Here is an 18,581-nt window from a genome sequence, read left to right on the forward strand (position 1 = left end):
ATAAATCCCAGTGCAGCTCCTAGTGTTATTTGACAGGTTCCTCTAGAGATCACAGTCCCCATCTCTGCAGGGGAAGTCACTCACCAGGATAGCAAATGGAGCTAGTCAGGCTCATTTGCAGCTCCCTCTGCCTGGTTATGCCCTGCTGCAGTGCGCTTGGCATCTGCTGACTGAGTCCTGAAGGAGGGGAGAGGTCTCCTCCTGTTTTCCATGCTGGTGTCGGAAGTCTGCAGGTCTGACTCTCACCAGAGGCTGGAGGGAAAGTCTCAGGTTCAGAGCAGGCCAGCCCATCTGTCCTGCAGACCATCCCTTCTGCCATAAATTCTCTGTTCCTGTATCATTCTGGAGAGAAGAGTACCTAGACACAGGCATGTGAGACCTCTGTCTGTCTCCCCCTGACACCTTCTGCCAGGCTAAAGCTCTTTCACCAAAAATCATGTGTTGAAGGTGGAGAGGCTTTCTGAATCATGAAGAATGGCCTCAGGACCCAGATCCCCTTCTCCACTCAGTCTTCACAGATGTGTGTGAAACATGCATGTCCTTTGTTATTCGCATGTCCTTTCTCTTTGTCACAAGGAGTTAAAATGTGAAAGGAGGCTTGAGATCTGGAGTAATTGCCAAAGTACACTCCTAGCTTTCATGAGGCAAGAATTTTTTTTTGGGGGGGCGGGATGGGGGAAGATCTGAATAGAGATTTTTGGACTCATACCTCAGGACCATTAGAAATGATTATGTTGTTATAATGGGATTACTGTTGCAAATTAGCTAAATATTTCACTTATATAGTGGTTTTGTTTAGGAGTTTCAGGTATAGTTCAATCCTTCTGGTGCTGAAAGCGGAATAATGACTCAGTAGAAAGATGGTTTCTCCTCAGACAGTTTAAATGTGCTAGGAGACAGAGTGAACACAGACAGAAATGAAGCAAGGACCAAGGGTAGTTTATCATGATGGGCTACAGATGCAGCCCCCAGGTCAAGCTGTTTGTTCACTGGTTTCTTTGCAAGGGTGTTTTCAGGAGAGCTGTGAAGGGGAACGAGGATTTGGCTTTGTGCATGTTTGCAGGTTGCTTCTCTAGACTATAAGAAAGCTCAAAAATTCTGAACAAATAATAAGTATCAAGGGCTTGACAGCTCTATGTCTTTGGAAGACACATCAATAACTTAGCAGCCAAGAGGTAGGAGGAGGACAGGAAATGAATAAACCAAAACAGCTGCTTTTGTCAGCCTGGCTGGAGGACTAACTTCACATCACTCCTGTTTTAATCTGTAATTAAAATTGCAATTGAAAACAGGGCTTCTGGAGGATGGGTGGATCCTGCAGTGATCATCACAGCCTCTTTGGAACCAGCAGATTCAATGCTTATCAGTCTCTGCCAGTCTTTCACTATCACCAGCGCACAAAAAATTATAAGCAACGTCTTTGTTCCAAAACCCCAGGCTAGGTATTTGGCCGACTGGCAGATCTGGCAGGGCTTAGCAGCAGTGCAGCTAGCCATAGGGGTTATGGAGCCCAGGCAGAAGCAGGTGCTTGGATGAGCAGAGTGGAGGTGGAGGTAATGCCAGCTCAGCTAAGCTTGCTTTTGTGGGAGGGCTGCTGACTCTGTCCGGCATAAGCTGGAGGCAAATCAGGCCTAGAGTTTATTTAAGCGCTGCTGAGGTCATATCTCCATCGCAAAGGCATTTGCTGAACAGAGTGGGGAAATGGGGTGAGCAGCAGAATGAGGCGGGGGAAGGGGCAGAGCTGCTTATCTTGCTTGCTAGTTAGAGATGTGACTTTGAGTAACTGGTCAGAGGGAGGGGAGGTGCATTTCTGAGCTTAGTCTTGTCTTCTGTTTGCTGGTCACCAATGCTGCTCTATTTAGCTGAACTCTTCTGCTGATCTTTACCTCCTTCTTGGAGTAACTTTTCTCTCCTATCTTTCCTTCTCCTGTTCCATGCTTAGACAGCAGTGGCAGTCACTGACAAGACAGGTTTAAGTGCCTGAGGCTCTGTGAAGCCTCTGAATTTCCTAATGTTGTCCAGCCAGGGGAAGTGAGAGCTGACAGGGTCTATCATGGTGAGGTTACACCCATTGTGACAGGCAGTGCCTCTAGTTCTCCACTTTGGGCAAGTGGAGGGAGCAAGTGGCTGGCTTGACACGGCGCCTGATGTGCCCACCCCATCAGTGTCTCCTAGAGTGGATGGGAAACCAGGGATGGATGGCCCCTCAGGGTGTGGAGGAAGGCAGGACCCAGCAGCAAAGCCTCTGGCTGGCTGCTTGCCTTGCTTACCAGCAAGCATGTGAGTCCCTGTATTTGCTGGCCCTTGCATCAATGTGTCCAGGTGAGATCTCCAGAGACAGCAGCTCCTGAACTGGAGAGGGCAATAGGTAGGGCCTGCGAGAGCCAGCATGAGGCTGAGTGGGTTCTCTTGGGTAGGAGCCGTGAGCCTGCGGATTGTGCACAGGCCCAAGAGCAGAGGGACACAACTTCCTATTCTTCCACCTCTGGGTTAACTCAGACTCCTTTTTTGGAAAGCAGCCCTACATTTCTAGGGCACTAGTCATAAGCGAGTCATTTTCTACCAGAAAAAAATGATCCCTCCCAGGAAATCTCCCTTTCTCCTCTGTTCCTGTCTTCCTAGAAGACAAACTTGCAGCCTTCAACACTTAATGCTAGTGCTAACTTCAGAGCAGGGTACGCAGATGCTACTCACGGCAGTAATGGACAGCTGAGAGGATTTGTTAAGGACCCAGGACCTCTTTGGATTAAGCTCAAGATTTATGGGGCTTTTAAAAATGATATAATTTTGTTGATACAGAAATTGCAGCCTATTCTGGGTAGGAGGTAGGTTTTCATGATGTGTGGCCTCTTCAGGTCTGTGAATCTACTGTTCTCGTAGCCACTCTAATACTTTTCATCTAAGGATCTTAAAATGTCTATGTTTCAGTTAATCAAAGCTTATTTTGCAAAAGCATATAGAGAGAACTTGGCTGTGAGCTACCTTCAGAAAGACACTACCAGACTGGAGAGGGCTGCAGGTAACTTGACTGAAAATGCGCTTGGTTAGATAACACCATCTCAAACAGGGTCCAGAAACTGGGGAAATACATTTCATCACAGAAAATAAAGACAAAAAGTCACTGAGAAGGTGTTTCTTTGGTCCTCATGCAGAGTGTTGGGGAGGGAAAGAACACAAGGTGTCAAACCCTAGGAAAAGGAGAGGGACACCTATAGCAGGGTAGGACGGTGATCTTGGTGCAGTCCCAAGTCACAGTGCAATGTAAATTAAGCTCAGGAGTTTCTGCAGAAACTGTAGGAACCCAATAGGAATCTAAATGGTGCTGTTCTTACTGCTGCAATAGGAAAGTGTTACCACTGACCCTGCAGTGGGCAAGAGCTGGTGTTTCAACATGGTCTAATTGTAGCTGAATACCTTCCTAGGGGCTTTTCTCCTCTGCCTTGCCCAGCTCACAGCTGCAGTCTCAGTTTAACTAACTGGCTCAGTATATAGCTATCTGTTCCTGTCTGAAAATGTCTAATTAGTTATGAATAATACTGTGTTAACTCTCCTGGCTGGATCAAAAGGCCCTTGCATGCCCCTCCCACACCCCATCTCCATGGAAGGTTTTAACGTGTTTATAAGCAGGAAACACGGACAAGTAATTTGCACATAAATAACCTGCCAGCACAGAAAGACAGCAAGAGGCACCTGGTAGCTACTTCTTTCATTACGCCAAAAAGAAGCAAGGTACAAGTAGGCCACTGCTGTGGGCAGCTCTGCTGCATCCCAGATTGATCCCAGCAGCCACCCTGACCCCATAAACATGAATATTTGTGTATAGACCAAGAGTTTGGAGACTGCTGCTCGTGGCCACTCAGTGAGAGGGTGGGAGCAAAGGTGCAGTCAGTGTCCATCCCCAGTGAAGGGCCCTCTCAGACTCTCTTCCCCTGCCATCAGAGGCAGAGTGGTACTTATCTGTGGACTTGAGTTTAGCAGGGATTTAGTAACCTGTTGGGGAAGGCCTGTGCTGCCACTGCAGGGTGTGCCATCCCAGCAGAGACCTGACCCGCAGGACTGCAGACTGGGGCACTGATACCTGGGAGGCTTTGATACAGGGGAGAGGATGCAAGACAAGAAGCGCCTTGCCTGCAGCGTGGGCACTGAGGAGGGTGAACTTGGCAGGTCAGAGAGAGAAGGAGAAATAGCAGAAGGTCTAGGGTGGAGGACAGAGGAGGAGAACAGAGCAGGAAATCAGTATGGTCCTAGAGAGGGATGAAAAGGTAATGGGGAGAGGCAAGAACCATCAGGGTCACCAGCTCAAAGGGGGTATTGATGCTGGAACAGGCCGGTGAGGAATCAAAGGGAATATAAAACAGATGTGAAGGCTTATGAGGCTTTCTTCATTTCACACACACACAGACACCTCTTGTAAGGATAATGAAACAGAAACAATTAACATAATGTCAGCCAGGGGCTGGAGTGCATGTCCCAGCAAGAATAAATAAAACCCAGGCTAATCTGGCTAAACATTCAAACACATTCCTGCCCAGATTTAATGTGCACACACACATAAAAATCTATGACAAAACCAAAGGCATTGAAGGACAACAAGATGAACTGGATGAAGCAAAGACTGAATTGCCTGCAGATAGGAGAGAGGGCTGAAGCACAACGGAATGGGGGACCAGCTCTATGACTTGTCCAAAGCAAAACTCTGGATGAGCCAGACAGTTGACCTCAGGAGGAGATGAACCACACATAAGAAGAGTCCCTTTCTTCCTACTGATTTAAAAAGTAGCTCGGAGAGGTCACTGGGTCATTAGCACACACACCTCTGTGCCAGAGACATCTCCACTGGCAGAGCTGAACCTTGCCTTTTAAGTTTCTAATGCTAGCTAAGGGGCAAGCCAAATTCTCTTGTTCACCTGACCTGCTCTCCCTGTTTCTGGACAGTTTGAGTCCAGTCCTTAAGTGTTCATTTCCTAGCTACGCTGTAACCCTTCATCTTCTGAGAACGGTTACATTCAGGGAGGTGAGCGGACTTTGCCAGTCATGCACGAGATGCTGTCATGTGCTGGAAGAGCATCCAGGTTTTCTCAGCCCATTAGTGCATCACACAGCCCCCAGAGCAGGGGCAGCTTTCACCTGGCTAAAGCCCTGCAACCACTGTCAGAGCTTTACTGCATGTGGTCTCAAAGCCATTCCATAATGCTAGGGAAAAGACGTGAATGTCAAAGAGGATATGAGGTCTAGAGAAGGCTAATATGTTAACCTTCAAGGTTTGTTCTTGAACTTTTCTTGCTGTTATCCAGATGGGACTCATTCCAAGTGGATGTTTGTCTAACTCCTGAGGGGCATTAGTAGCTCTAGATCAGCATTTTAATCTTCATTTGATTTCTGTTTTCTTGTATGGCTTCTGGGGACCATCTCAGAGCTTTTAGAAGAAACAGTAATGGGAGATTTTTTTTAAAAAAAATGAAGACAAAGACTGAAGGGACTCATGTGGACTAGGAGATGCTCACCCCAAAAAGGGGAAATAAAATTTTCTCAGCAATGCAGCTGTGAGCAGGGCAGCTGATAGCTACTATCAGAGCGATGATCATGCTGTAAGAACCTGCCTAGCAACCTGAAGTGCGCACACAGCTCTGTTTGAGACAAATCCCCCCTACGAGCTCCTGCATTCTGCAGTACTCAAGAAAGAAAACTCCATGCCTACAGAAGCAAACCCCAGGTTTTCCCAAATTGGCAGGAAATGACTCATTCCACAAATACAGTCTCAGAATATGAGTACAGGACTCCAATTCTCATCCAGGTATGGCTGTAGGAGCACTAGAAAAATCACTTAGGGTTGTGTGGGGAAGTGTTTTCAAGATCTCAGATACTCTGCTTGTTCCATGTTTGTTTCAAGCCTTGAAGTGTGAAGAAATGCTAGTGCTTGCCATCTATAAGCAAGGCCTCCAGTCTGTGCTAATCTTGTACAGTCCATGTAGAAAGGCTGTCCTGGGGCAGCAACACTCGGATTCTGCTCTGCTCGCACCGTCCAGCCAAGCAGCAATAGGCTCAGTTTGGTAATCTCCACTCTCAAAGGGGTACTGTACAGATAATTAGACAGCCAAACATTGACTGACAGGCATCTTGGGCAGCGATGAACCTGGGGTTCAACGGGGAAGTCAGTCATAGCTTCAGGTATGTTTTTCAAACTGCCTGAAGAGCAGGCACTTAAGCTAGTGTCTGTCTCTAATATTTGGCCTTAACAAAAGGCTGGCTTTCTTTGGCAATGCCCAAGAACTCTGCTCTATCTATTTCTATTTTACATAGTACAAGGAAAAATGGATAGAAAATGACGGAAGAACAGAACAAATCCAAAAATAAGCTCCTGTCCTTGTTTTTGTTCTGTTACTGGATCCCCTTGGCTGTGTTGTTTTATAGTGGCTGACATTTTCTTATGGGCATAATCATATTGTTTACGTTAATATTATTCTCTAGGATTAGCAGTGTTGTTCTGATGCTTGGGAAAACAAAAGCGAAAAAGCTCTGCTGGACCAGGGGTAACTGAATAGAAGGTTCTCATAAATAAAAAAAGCATAGGTGTTTTGGCTTGTTCTCTAGGGAGGAGCAGGGGACTGACAGAAGAGACACTGCAAATGTTGAGGTGTGTGCAACAGAGCAAGTCAATTTGATTCCCTTCCATTTCTCCAGCTTTGCTCCCCTTCCTGTGTGCCTGCCTTCATCTTACTGTATATAAATTTAAGTGTATCCCTAGTCTTCACCCTGGTGCTTCTGTTCCACCAGGGAATTTTCTCATCAGCATTGTAAAGTGCCTCATTAGGAAGGAAGCAGGCAGAGCAGGCTTTGCTGAGACAGGACCTAGGGGTGCGATACCGGCTTTTCTTTTGCTCTTCCTCAACTCAAATGTGCTAGTTTCATCAGTGATATTTTGCTTGAATTGACCTAGTATATACATCTTTCAGATATGGGGGGGATTTCTATTATTAATACCCTTTGCCCTGCATGTTGAATTGAATGACCCTAAAGGCAGTCTGTCCTGTTTCCCCAGCACAGAAAGACTGAGGCCACCTATGTTAGTAAAGTATGTATTGGTTTCCTCTTTCTCTTTGTAGGTCTGTCAGACACTGAGCTCATATTTTCAAACACCCTGCTGCATGCAAAGGAATTGTTCAAATTGCCATGTACAGATGCATTAAAAAAGCTTGATCTGTTTATCTGATGGAAGTAAATGTTTCTCTTTAGAGATTCCAAGCAAAACTTACTACACCTTTCTGCTTTTGTCTTTCCCCTGCACTGGACTGAAAGAGATGATTTCATCCGATTTCATTTTATTGACATGTTTTTCTTTTCTTAAAGCTTAACCTCCACAAATTGTATGTTTATCTTTAAAATCTGAAAGAAAAACTCTCTAGCTCCCCCCTTCACTTCCATTAAAAATTTGAAAAGCTATATAGCCTTAGAGAATAGCCTTTCTATAGACATGAAAAAGAATTGCTGATTTATTTATTATTTATAGATCTCATTATATTTTAACTCCAGGGGGTGGCAAATACAGGATAGACTCCTTCAAATAACTTGTGGGCCCTCCAGTGGTGCTCACCATGTTTCTGCGCCAAAGAAAGTCCCAAAAAGTAGTCCAAACAGCAAGGTGAAGCAAGGGCAGATAAGCCAGGCAGTAGTTGTACAATATGAGTCTTGATGGTCTGAGATGAGTAACAGTGCCAGTTTGGGCAGGACAGCTGGGCATTTTCTGTAATGAGTTTCAGTGAGATGCGAGTGCTGGGAGCTGGCACAGGACCACCCTAGCACTGTTGGTTCCCACTGGATGCAGGATTGCAGGAAGCAAAGTTTCCTCCAGAAATGCAAGGAGAGCACTCTGAAACACTGAAACCCTCCCTCCAGCTTTTTCGCCCCTCGTCCTGCTCCTGTGTATGCTGTCTCTGCTCCGTTAAACTCTTTTGGGAAGCAATGTGGAAGTGGGTCTCAGATGGTAAATGAGCCCTGGAGAGCACTAGTCTGTCAGCATCTAAGAGGCAGAAACATGGCCCCACAAAGTCTAAGGCTTTGTGAGCAGGGGGATAGGGGAGTCATTTGGAAATGCACTTAGATTTCTGTTACTTTTCTCACCCCATGGATTATGGTCACTGATTTTTGCTGCTGAAACTCCCTGTGGGTCAAACTGGCAGTGGAGATAGAAAAAGGAAGTGGGCAGAGAGAAACCCAGGCAGACCTTGGTCCCGAGAATGGACAATCATGCCTGTGAGTGCAATGTGTTCAGAGCAGCAGGTAGCAGAGGTGCATACCTTAAAGCAGTTTCAGCCCTGCACGATTTACATCTTTTCTCATGCCTGCTTGCAGTGTCTTTGTGCTTCCCTTGCCCCATCTCATGGCACAATGCTAATGTTCCCCATGTGACATCAAAGGTGTTTTCCAAAGCTGACAAATAAATCATGCACCTGAAATGGATGCTAATGAGGCTCAGTGTTGGCCTGTTGATTACACAGCTGAGAAGCTGGTATGACTCCAGCAACTGAAAAATAAAACCTGTCAAAAGGAAAAGTGCAGTGCTAGAGGCTTGCAAAGTACTTAGTGCTGGTGTTTCTTAGAGTCGCCTGAAAGACCCTTGGAAATAGGGCTCTCTTGCTACCCCACCACAAGTTGATGGAGCTCCTGTTCCCGGCTAAACAGAGCTCCCTAGCCATTGTATCTGACAGCAGGGTCCTGCCATGGGCCTCTATGGTATGGACGCAGCGCAAGACACCAAAGCAGAACAAACAAAAGGCTGAGCCCAATATTGCTGTTGTACAGGTGCAACGCTTGCCTGCTGTGGGGCAGAGCTAGGTATGAAGTACAATGACCAAGATTTGCTGCCTCACAACTGCTGCCACTTCCAGGAAAACAACTGGAGGGGAAAGATGTTTTGAAACTGCTGTGACTTACTCCCTGCACCTCTGCTCCCAGCTATATTGCTGTGTGTCAGACCTGGGGAGGGATGTGACATGCTTCAGTCTGTTTTCACCTCTCTCTTATTTTCTTCTACTGGCTTGCTGAGTGAGCGAGGACAGAGGAACTCATAAATAAAGCCATGGATTTAAGTCAGGACTGAAATCTTATTTGGAAGGATTTGCCCTCTATTTCATTTTTTGTTCATTGTATTTTTATTAACAAGTCTATTCAATCAGAACAACGACTCGTTGCCTCTCACACCTGGAATGTTCTTTTCTCAATGTAATTTGTCAGCTGGATTCCTTCCTGGTCATGCTCCTGTTTTTTATCAGCACATTCTGCATCCCCCGTTTTTCATCAAAAGCAGACACTTTCTATTGCTGGGGCACAGGGACACCTCAATCATCACTTTTGTCCTAGACACACACAGATATGTACACACATTCCCTTCTTTTTTCTTTCATCTGGTCTCAGCTTTTAATTGAGTTTGCTGTGACTCCCTGACAACATAAGACATGAAATTACAGTCCCATCATCCACTTCACAGAAATCGTTTGGGAGCCTTGTCTACATGGGCAATTCCTCACTGCTACAGCTGTAGCAACACTGGCAGCAGGAGGAGGGATGACCTGGTCATTTTTGTTTTATGGGATAGTATGGGCCTTTATCTCCTGGTACTCAGAGTCCAAAAATATTCCATTTCTGCTCCTTGATATGTAGAGGAGAGGAGAGCACCCTGGCTTTGTGGGGCATCCATCTTAATTTAAAATTTTATATGAGAGAATGGGAGCTGATCTGAAAAATGGAGCTCTTAGCAGGAGTGATGGATTGAGACTGAGCTGATGTTTGGAGCTACGGGAGGAAAATCCTAAACGAGGTGACTACTGCTGTTCTTCACTGTGCAATAGGCAAGTTGTTAGCAGGAGGGCAGTATAAAACCATGTCTAGAATAAATGCCCAAAATCTTGTTAACCTGTACTTCAATCACCTCATTCTTAGGGTCCTGTATGGGCAGCAGCAAGACATATGGTACTGCTGTCATGCTGCTGATGGCAATATAAATATAGACCTGAAGATATGTGGAGGAGACTAGGGCCTTGCTGATGTGGTTTCCTACACCCAGCCCTTGAAGCTACCACTCTTTCCTGGTTTTAGGGCATTTGTGATGACTGCAGACACTGGAGCTTTAAGAACTGGCAGTTTTCTGCTGATTGTGATTCCATATCAAAACTTTGATTAAGCTTTTTCAAAATCGTACTCGTTAGCATAGTTTGTGTGGATTTATTCTGTGTCTCAGCAATATATCTGGGAGCTAATGGCCAATTACAAATAACTTTGAATGTAAAGCTTTCTGAAAGGAGGAGAAAAATATCCCCTCCCTCTGCTATAATTTATAATGCAGGTTAGTTTGGTTTGTGGATACAAATAGGTAGAACTAGGTCATAAACCATCCTGAATCAAGGCAATGGGAGAATCTTTGCATTACCCCTGCAGGTAGTGTAAACCAGAGTAACTTCAACAGAATTCAAAGAATTGCACAGACTTGCTGCAATCTGAAGATCTAGTCCTTCGTCTTTAATTTGTTTTTTCTGCTGTTCTTTTCTTTCACTAGACATTGAGGTGAGGTGGGAGGAAGCTAATTTATGTAGATTTATGTGCACTGACAATATTTATGTAGATGGTAGTGTGTGCACACCAAGAGGATGGAGACCAAAATAGTGTCATTGTCAGACAGGTACATAGTGGAGGCTGTGGTCTCTGGAGAGGCTTTCCCTTGAGAAGCAGCCCTCTATTCAAGCTAAAAGGGAAACCATCTTAACCTCAAAAGTGAGAAATACCATGCCTAAACACAGCGCAGCCTTGAAATGCCATAATACCCAGACAGGTTTGCTGTTGAAATTCTGTGGGAAGGGGAAAGACAGCTGCTCCTGAAAGCTCAGTAAAGCACACCACCAACCCCAAGTACAACTCCATTTCCTCCAGTGGAGCATGGTTATAATTGTTGAACCAGCAACATGCCTGCACAGGCTTTCAGGTTCAGCTGTCTTATTCAACCCCATCGCCACCCCACCTATGTCTGCCTTCTGAGCAGAGGGCTTTTTCATCTGTAGAGAGAATCTGGCCAGTTCTGCTGGTGTAGCTGCCTGCTGCAATGTCTGTCTGCAAATCTGCAGCTGGCACGCAAGAGTTAGGGCAGCAGATAGCTTCCTAGAGCTGTAAGGGTGGGCAGCTGTGTAGCTGCTGAGGCCCAGTGCTTGCACCATGTAGGACCATGGCTCATGCTTTGATTGTATGATGGAAACTCACCCTGTACCCTGAGCAGCTCCGAAGTCATTCTGCCTTGTGAGAAACAAAGGATCATGTCTTGTTTGGCATGCAGGGAACTGCGTGCTGTTGTCTTGTTTCTGCTTGTTTCTGACCTGAGGATAAAGATCTTGCACGGAACATTTTATCAACTGTAGTAAATGTTCTTTCTTTATTAATTCTATTTGGGATCAATAATTAATGTTGCTGCCTCTTTTACAATTCTCCTCAGTAAGAGAGCAGCATGGAGACAGGCTAGTATTTCATAGATTTGCTGTCAAAAGAGCTTTGTGTTCCTTGAAGACTCCTGTAGTCCCAAAGTATACAAGGGTTCTTATACTGTGAGACTCGTTTCCTTGTTTAGGGTCAGCAAGATCCCAGTTTAAGTAGTCTAGGAAGATAAGTAATTGGGCATATAATGCCCGTCACAGAGAAAACACAGCAAACTCACAGAGCAAGGGTCTCCCTATCCCTCCGTGGTCAGAGACAGCATAATAGAGAGACTTGTTGGGCAGAAAGACAACTTGAAGTTGGTAGCATATGTAGCAGCAGCGAGGATTTCTCTGCTAACAACCATTTCCCCATTGCTTAGCATTTTCTGACCAATCCCTCACAATCTTTTTGCAGAGATCACTGAATTACAGTTTTGGTACTGTACAGCCTAAAACTCCCATGCCTTTGGCAATTACAAGGTTGTCACCTCCCTATGACATCCTGCTGCTAAGAAAGCAGGTCAGGTTTGCTGCTAACTCAAAGGTGGAAAGGCTTTGTGGTTTCTTGTCTGCCCTTTGAGCCAATGCGCACCCCTGGAGCATCTCTTACTTAAAAATCAAACTGATTTGGATTTTGAATTTTAGAACACAAATAGATCAAGACTGGGGAGGCAAAATTTCTTTAGCCTCTAGCTAATTTCTTTAGCTATTAGCTCCCCCCCCGGTCAGTCTATGGCACATCAGGGTTCCTTCCTGGCTGCTTTTCTGACTAATGCATTAAACTACGGGAGAGAAATCCTAAGCTTACAGGTTTATTTCTGTACCAGACAAAATGCCAGGATGGGTTCTTTGGACCAGAAGCACAGCCTTATCTCAGCCACACTAGCGGCTGTTGACCTTGCTGTGGATAAAAGAGACTTTCAAACAAGTTGGCAGGGTATCAGATAAAGGCTCAGTTAATACCACATATCTCAATAGCTCCTTTCATGCAAGAACGGCAAATAGATTTTGCACACGCTGTTCGAGCAAGCTTGCTTCTACCCCTTTAGATGCAGATATTGCCATCCTTTCACATGGCAGGGAAACAGAGGCAAGGAGTTAGAAGAAAATTTTCCAAATTTGCATCTTTTCAGATCATTTCATTTTTGTGCTGTCTTCTCACAGCTTCTTCACCTTTCCTTCCGCTTTGCCCTTAATTAAAACCAAGCCATCTAATTTGAAATAATATTTTTACTTTTAAATCTGAGAAGGTCCAACAGCAATAAGCCTGACTCTGATACTGGGACAGATACTCAGCTGCTAGGTAGGTAGATCTAGCTGTTTGACTTCACGGAGAGGAGAGTTCAGGTTTATTCTAAGGGCTTGTTCTGGTGTTTTCCCATCTCATTTTTTATGCTTATATCGTACTTTGGGGGAAATCCTTCAATGCTCTTTGTTAACCATTGGTGTCAGCTGGTGTGGTCCTTGCAACTCAACCTGCTGCTGGGCTGGGAACTTGCGGATTTATGACCATATCCCTGCTAACATACTCGAAGCTATAACAATAGGCCAACACCGAGCTCACAAATCCAGCTGAGAAGCTGTCGTGCCAAATGCCTTGCATTGGTTACTGAACTGGTGTCTCTGTGGCTGCATTGTAAAGACTGCTCCTCCCAAGCATGTCTTGGCTTCTCTGCGAGCGCATCATTTATGTGAGCTGTGAAGCAACAGGCACATTTGCTCCAGTTTTGCTTCAAGGTTGCTCTCTTCGTGTTGTACAAACACAGGAGACAGCTCATGTATGAAGTGACCCTCTTCCCCTCTGCTTTGTCCCACATGTAGAAAGAGCAGCTCACTGAAGTTGTCAACATGTGGGTAATCCAGGTCCCTGTACAATCTGCTGGAAACTCCTTCTGCCTCTGTTGCCCTTGTCATTTGTCGCTGATGTTTCCACTTGCATCTACAGATTTTGCCAATGGTATTTTTTGCTTTTGGTGCCCAGTAACTTCTCTCTGGATTGCTTTGTAATTATCTAGTTCCTGGCTCACATGAAAGATCTTCAAACACATCTATGAATTCAATGACGTGGTCAATCTTTGCCCCACGTTTGAGCCCTGTGCAGAGGGTCCATAGTATCAGTTCCATTAGCTTTGCCTTGGCCATCCTCAGCCTTTGCAGATAGGCTCCTCCTCACTTGAGTATTCAGTTTTCTTTGGTTTTGCTTCATCCACCACCAAAGGCATAAATGGGATTATATTGTAGCCCTCCAGATAGTCGCAGACTCAAAACATGAAAACAATGGAGCTCTGTGCCAGCATAAGTGAATGTGAGATTCGGAGTCTAATTAGATGGGGAGACTGGGAGCAAATATGTAAATACCAAGATGGCTATTGTAAAAAATATTTTTAGCTGTTTGTACTGGAGGATTTCTTGGTTTGCTGCTGGGACTGTGAGGTTTATCTCTGTGATCTCTTAGGAAAGGAAAAAAAAATTACATGCAAAGCAAACCAGTGGTTGTCTGGGTTTGTATTTCAAATACGCTAAGAAGGAGGGCAGCAGGTAAGCATCACTCAATTAAGAGGAATATGTGGGATATAAAAAAAAAAATCTCAAAGATGATCAGCAGTCTGATGTCTCTGAACTCCGTCCACCTGGTTGTAAACACAGTGACTAGTTAATGTCTGAAAGATACACAACATGAATAGTTCTAACGAGGGTACTCCCCCCTGCCAAGAAACTGGGAGACACACTTTTTTTTTAGTTAGAACTGCAAATGCCTGGCAAGAAGAGTTTAATGAGTGCTGCTTAAAAAAATGGAACAAAGAGTAACAGACAAGAGGGGTACACATCCATTCTGTGTCCCTAAGGACCCTGTCTGGGTCCTAGTACTGTGTATCCAGATACAGAATGCCATAGAAATGCACAGCGTTTTCTGGTGGAGTCATGGCAGCAGGAAAGACTTACAGGCTAGACTTGCCAAGGTACTTAGGCATTTTCTGAACAGGGGCCCCATAGTGATGTGCTTAGGGTCACCCAGGACAGAGAGCATCCTGCTCTGCAGCCCTGAGCTGAGGCCAAACAGGCTCTTTGAATTGCTCTAGGAGGCTGCTATGAGGTATGGTAGTCTCAACCCAGCTGGGGATCTGGCCATTGCATCAAGTTTACATGGGACTCAGGGCTTTAAAAGCTGCTGAAACAACAGCCCCAGGCAGGAACTTGTGTTCTACAGCAGGTAATGGAGTTTATAGCATGCTGATTGGCAGAAATAAAGGAAACTGGTCTTACTGGTAATGCAATTGCCATTTAAGATCACCCAAACAACCTGTGAAAAAGAAGTTGCCTAGAGGAGAGTCTGGCCTTTGAGTAAAAGCTGAAGGAAATTACTGTGGTACCGCAGGGGACACTCTAGAGAACTGATTTAAGACAGGTCAGAACAGTTCTTGATACAAATTGCCCTGTGTAATGTCTTGTTTGCCAAGTGCCAGCCTATTTCCACTCTCAAATCCCTACATCTCCAAGAACATTTCCTCCCATGATCTCTTTTCATTCTCCATTCCTGAACTCTTAACCCATCTGCTTTAAATAGAAAGCATCTTTCTCATCTGCTATGAAATACAGACTTACAGTTATCCTTAAAGAGGAAACAGCCACTTACATGAAAGTGAGTTTCTACGTTGCTTGAGGTCCAGCTCTATCTTTTCAGTCCACCAGGGACCTGCTTCCAGGCAGGAAGGTGCTTAGCAGATGAATTGTATCCCACAAGAAAAATTATAGATGCTCTGAAAGAAAAAGAAAAGACAGTAACAACCTTTGAGCTGGAAACTTGATTTGCTTCATGACTATGTTTTCTCTGTGGCATAATTCTTACCAATTAATATTCATGAGAATAAAAAGAGATTCTATGCAGAAGCCACGAACTAGGCAGAATCATGTTGGCCAGTATCAGTTTACCAATGTTAGCTTTTTCTTGCTGAGCTTAGTCTGATCAGCTCTAATGGTATATAGTACTGACAACCCCTTACGATACTGAATGCAGAATCTTCACATCTGTTGCTAGTTTGGAAAGCTGGTAAGCAGCTATATATTTGGGGGCTCTGTGTTCTTCACAAAGTCTCTCAGAATCTGGTCATTGCTTCTCTTGTCTAACCTCCCATCACTGCTCTACAACTATTCCAGGCTTCTCAGAGGAGGATACTGCTTGTTGTTTCTGCTGAGGGGAAACCCATGTCCCACTAAGAGCTCTGTAATGTGCTACAATAATTTAGGAGTGTTTCTGAAATTCTTTGATTTGAAACCACAAAGGTGCTGGTATTGCCATACCAGACATTATAATTGTCTAGAGAATGAAAGAAGTTCCCTTTAAGTGCACAGGTGTCATTAGGAAACACTTGGAAGTAGCTTATTCACACTTGGAGTTCAAGCAGAGTTCATAATCTGTCCTGGATTTTAGCAGCCAGTAGGAGGGCAGCTTACTACAGCTTGATGTGACCCTTTCTTGGTCATCTTGAGGTCTCTGTGCTCTCGGGGACAGGAGATTCAGCTTTCGCTTGCTAGGAAAATTCACATGAGGCAAGTCAGGCAGTTACTTCCTAGACGACTAGCAGTCTTGTTTCTAGTGAGCCCAGTATGAATGGAGCCAGCCCACACAGAGCCTTGCTTACTGATTCTAAATGAGATCTGGCTATGGGGCAGAGCGAGCCCAAACTATTTCCGGCATTCACAAGTTTGTCCACTTAGACACATCCAGCTGGTGCCTGCTGTAATACTTTCTGCATCTACTGGCCCACAGCACTGTAAATGCAGGGAAAGTGATGCTGGGGCATTAGCCATGACAGCTAGGTTTTTCTTCAATTCTACACAGAAGTGTGTGAGAACCAAGGCAAATGAGATGTGCACAGGATGAAAGTGAGGTGTGGAGTCAGAAAGGCAACACCTGTGCCCAAATTTTATTTTCAACATGCAGTTGTGATTGCAGCTGTATCACTTGCTGTCTCCCTTCTACTGTTTCGGCAGGGACCTGAACATAGGTAAACTATGATAGAACTTATCCATCTTTTCCAGTCTCAAGGTCCCCTGGTCTTTACAGGGAGAGGAGGAAATCCACAGACCCTCTCGCATGGCCTCAGTGGCTTTTACTTTCAACCATGTAGAAATGATGCTAGCCTTTTGACGATACACTTCTTATTTTCATTTCACCTCTACTTTGTTGCTGCAGCTTGTGGAGGTTTTTCTCTCTGGTGTTAAAGACTGTATGGGTGAACTGCAGGCTCAGTGCTGAACTGGGGAAATCGCTCTGCTATTAACTGGTTGGCAGAAGAGCCTGAGTCTTTTGTGGTGTTAACCACGGAGCCATGTCCTCTCACTTTGTAAGAGACTGTGACATTGCTACTGCTTCTAAAGCTCATCTCTTCACTTTCGGCAGCTGTGACTCCAGGTCTGTGAAGACCTGGCTCTCTCCTGCCTATTGCTCTCATGAGAACTGGGTTTCACCTCTGAGGTCTGCCTGCCGTTTGAACTGGTGCCTGCCAGAGGGTAGCTGGAGAGGTAGGGATGCAGCTTCTCCCCCTTACCACGGCTGCAGCAGCAAGGGGGAAGGCTGTGGAAGTCTCAAAGACTTTTTGCCATTAAGTGGTGTAATTTAGTCTCTGCTCCATGTTTTGATTCTGCCCAGCTGTGTCTGTGTGCATCTAGATTAATCCTGTTAGCTGGTAGGAGCAGGGCTGCCTGCTGTTTATCAAGAGTGCTTGTGTGATTTCTACTTGATATGCAGTTGTCTTGGAGAGGAACTTTGCAGCCTTACTCCTTGCTGTGGCTGGACTCTTTGACGTAGACCTATCTGGGAGTTGGAAGGGAGAGATGCCGGGGTTAGGCTGCTGTCTTCCTTGAGGCTGGCTGAAGCAGGAGGAAAAAGGGCCAGTGCCTTGGTCACCAAGAGGGCATCAATGTGTGGCCATCATATTTCGTCAGAGTAGAAACTGGCTGGTTTACATGCAGTGATTTGTGCTACTGCCTGGCTGGCAGTGTGACTTCTTCGCATTGTTTTTTAGTTGCTTGTCATGGGCAGAAAAAGAGGAATTCTTCCTCCCCACAAGTGACAGGAGTGTCTTGGGAACTGAAGAGTCTGAGCTCTACCCCTCCCTTTGCCAGGGAAAGTATGGACTACTTATGGAAATTAATTTCTCCTTTAACAAATTACTGCCTGTTAGCCAAGCCATTGTGACTATGTGCACACTCTTAGCCTCTCTTATCTATGAAATGAAAAGACATTACCCTTAAAAAAACTCCTAATGATTAGCATAATTTAGTTGACTGGCCGTAACTCTATCAGTATATGATAAAAAGTGATGCCCTATGTTCCTAACAGCCATACTAATAAAAAATAACAATATAGCACGCAGCTTTGAACTCCTACCTGGCTGGTTCAATATGGAATATCTTACTGAGTCTTTCTGCAAAGTGAGGAGTTTGATCCTGTGGTAACAGAAAGGGTGCCCGGAATTGCTGTCCTATGTTGGAGAGATGAGCTCTGCATTTTTATTTGTATGCCAAGAGATTTGTTACCTTGTTCATGTATTTCATTAGTTGAAGCCAATCCTCTGTCCTAGACCTTTTTTTAATTCTACATATTTTAGTGGAACTTTCTGTGTTTGATGTGATGGAAGTGGAGCATGTAGAGAGGTTCAAATGGGAATTAAACATTTCTCTTGGTAATGAAAACACAAAGTTATTATGTTAGTTATGAAGGGTAAAAGCCCCTTATGCCTACTGAACATGAGAGTATGCTGGGATGAGGTTTTTCTTCTTGATTATTTCCTGTGCAGCTCTTGTTTTAGCAAAACCTAATGGATTTGGGAATATTCAGTCATTACATCTCCCTAAAAGTATTTTTCTTAAAAGTATATCAAATAATAAATGTTCCAACTGGGAAAATTTTCGTTTTCTCATATTAATTTTTTTCAGAAAATATGTTATTCTCTTCAGATTCTACTAGTTATTTGTGTGTATTATTCCATCTTTCCATCCTCTCCTAAGCATTGCACACATTAACTTTATTAACCATATGCTGTGTATCAAAGTCTGCACTGTTTTCCCATGGTGAGTTTATATATCATTTCAAAAGGTACGTTGCAGATGTCCGGCTCCCAGTGA

General features: G+C 44.7%; 1 protein-coding gene across 1 annotated transcript in view; it reads right to left on the reverse strand.

Annotated features, from left to right (window-relative positions):
* The window catches only part of TRIM29 (tripartite motif containing 29), an 89,942-nt gene that overhangs the window by 20,954 nt on the left and 50,407 nt on the right, over nt 1-18,581 (reverse strand). The window contains exon 10 of the transcript XR_012766107.1: nt 15,088-15,211. The gene's annotated coding sequence lies outside the window, so the exon portion shown is untranslated. The remainder of the gene's footprint in view (nt 1-15,087; nt 15,212-18,581) is intronic.

This window comes from Opisthocomus hoazin, chromosome 24 (assembly GCF_030867145.1).
Source record: "Opisthocomus hoazin isolate bOpiHoa1 chromosome 24, bOpiHoa1.hap1, whole genome shotgun sequence".
NCBI lineage: Eukaryota > Metazoa > Chordata > Aves > Opisthocomiformes > Opisthocomidae > Opisthocomus > Opisthocomus hoazin.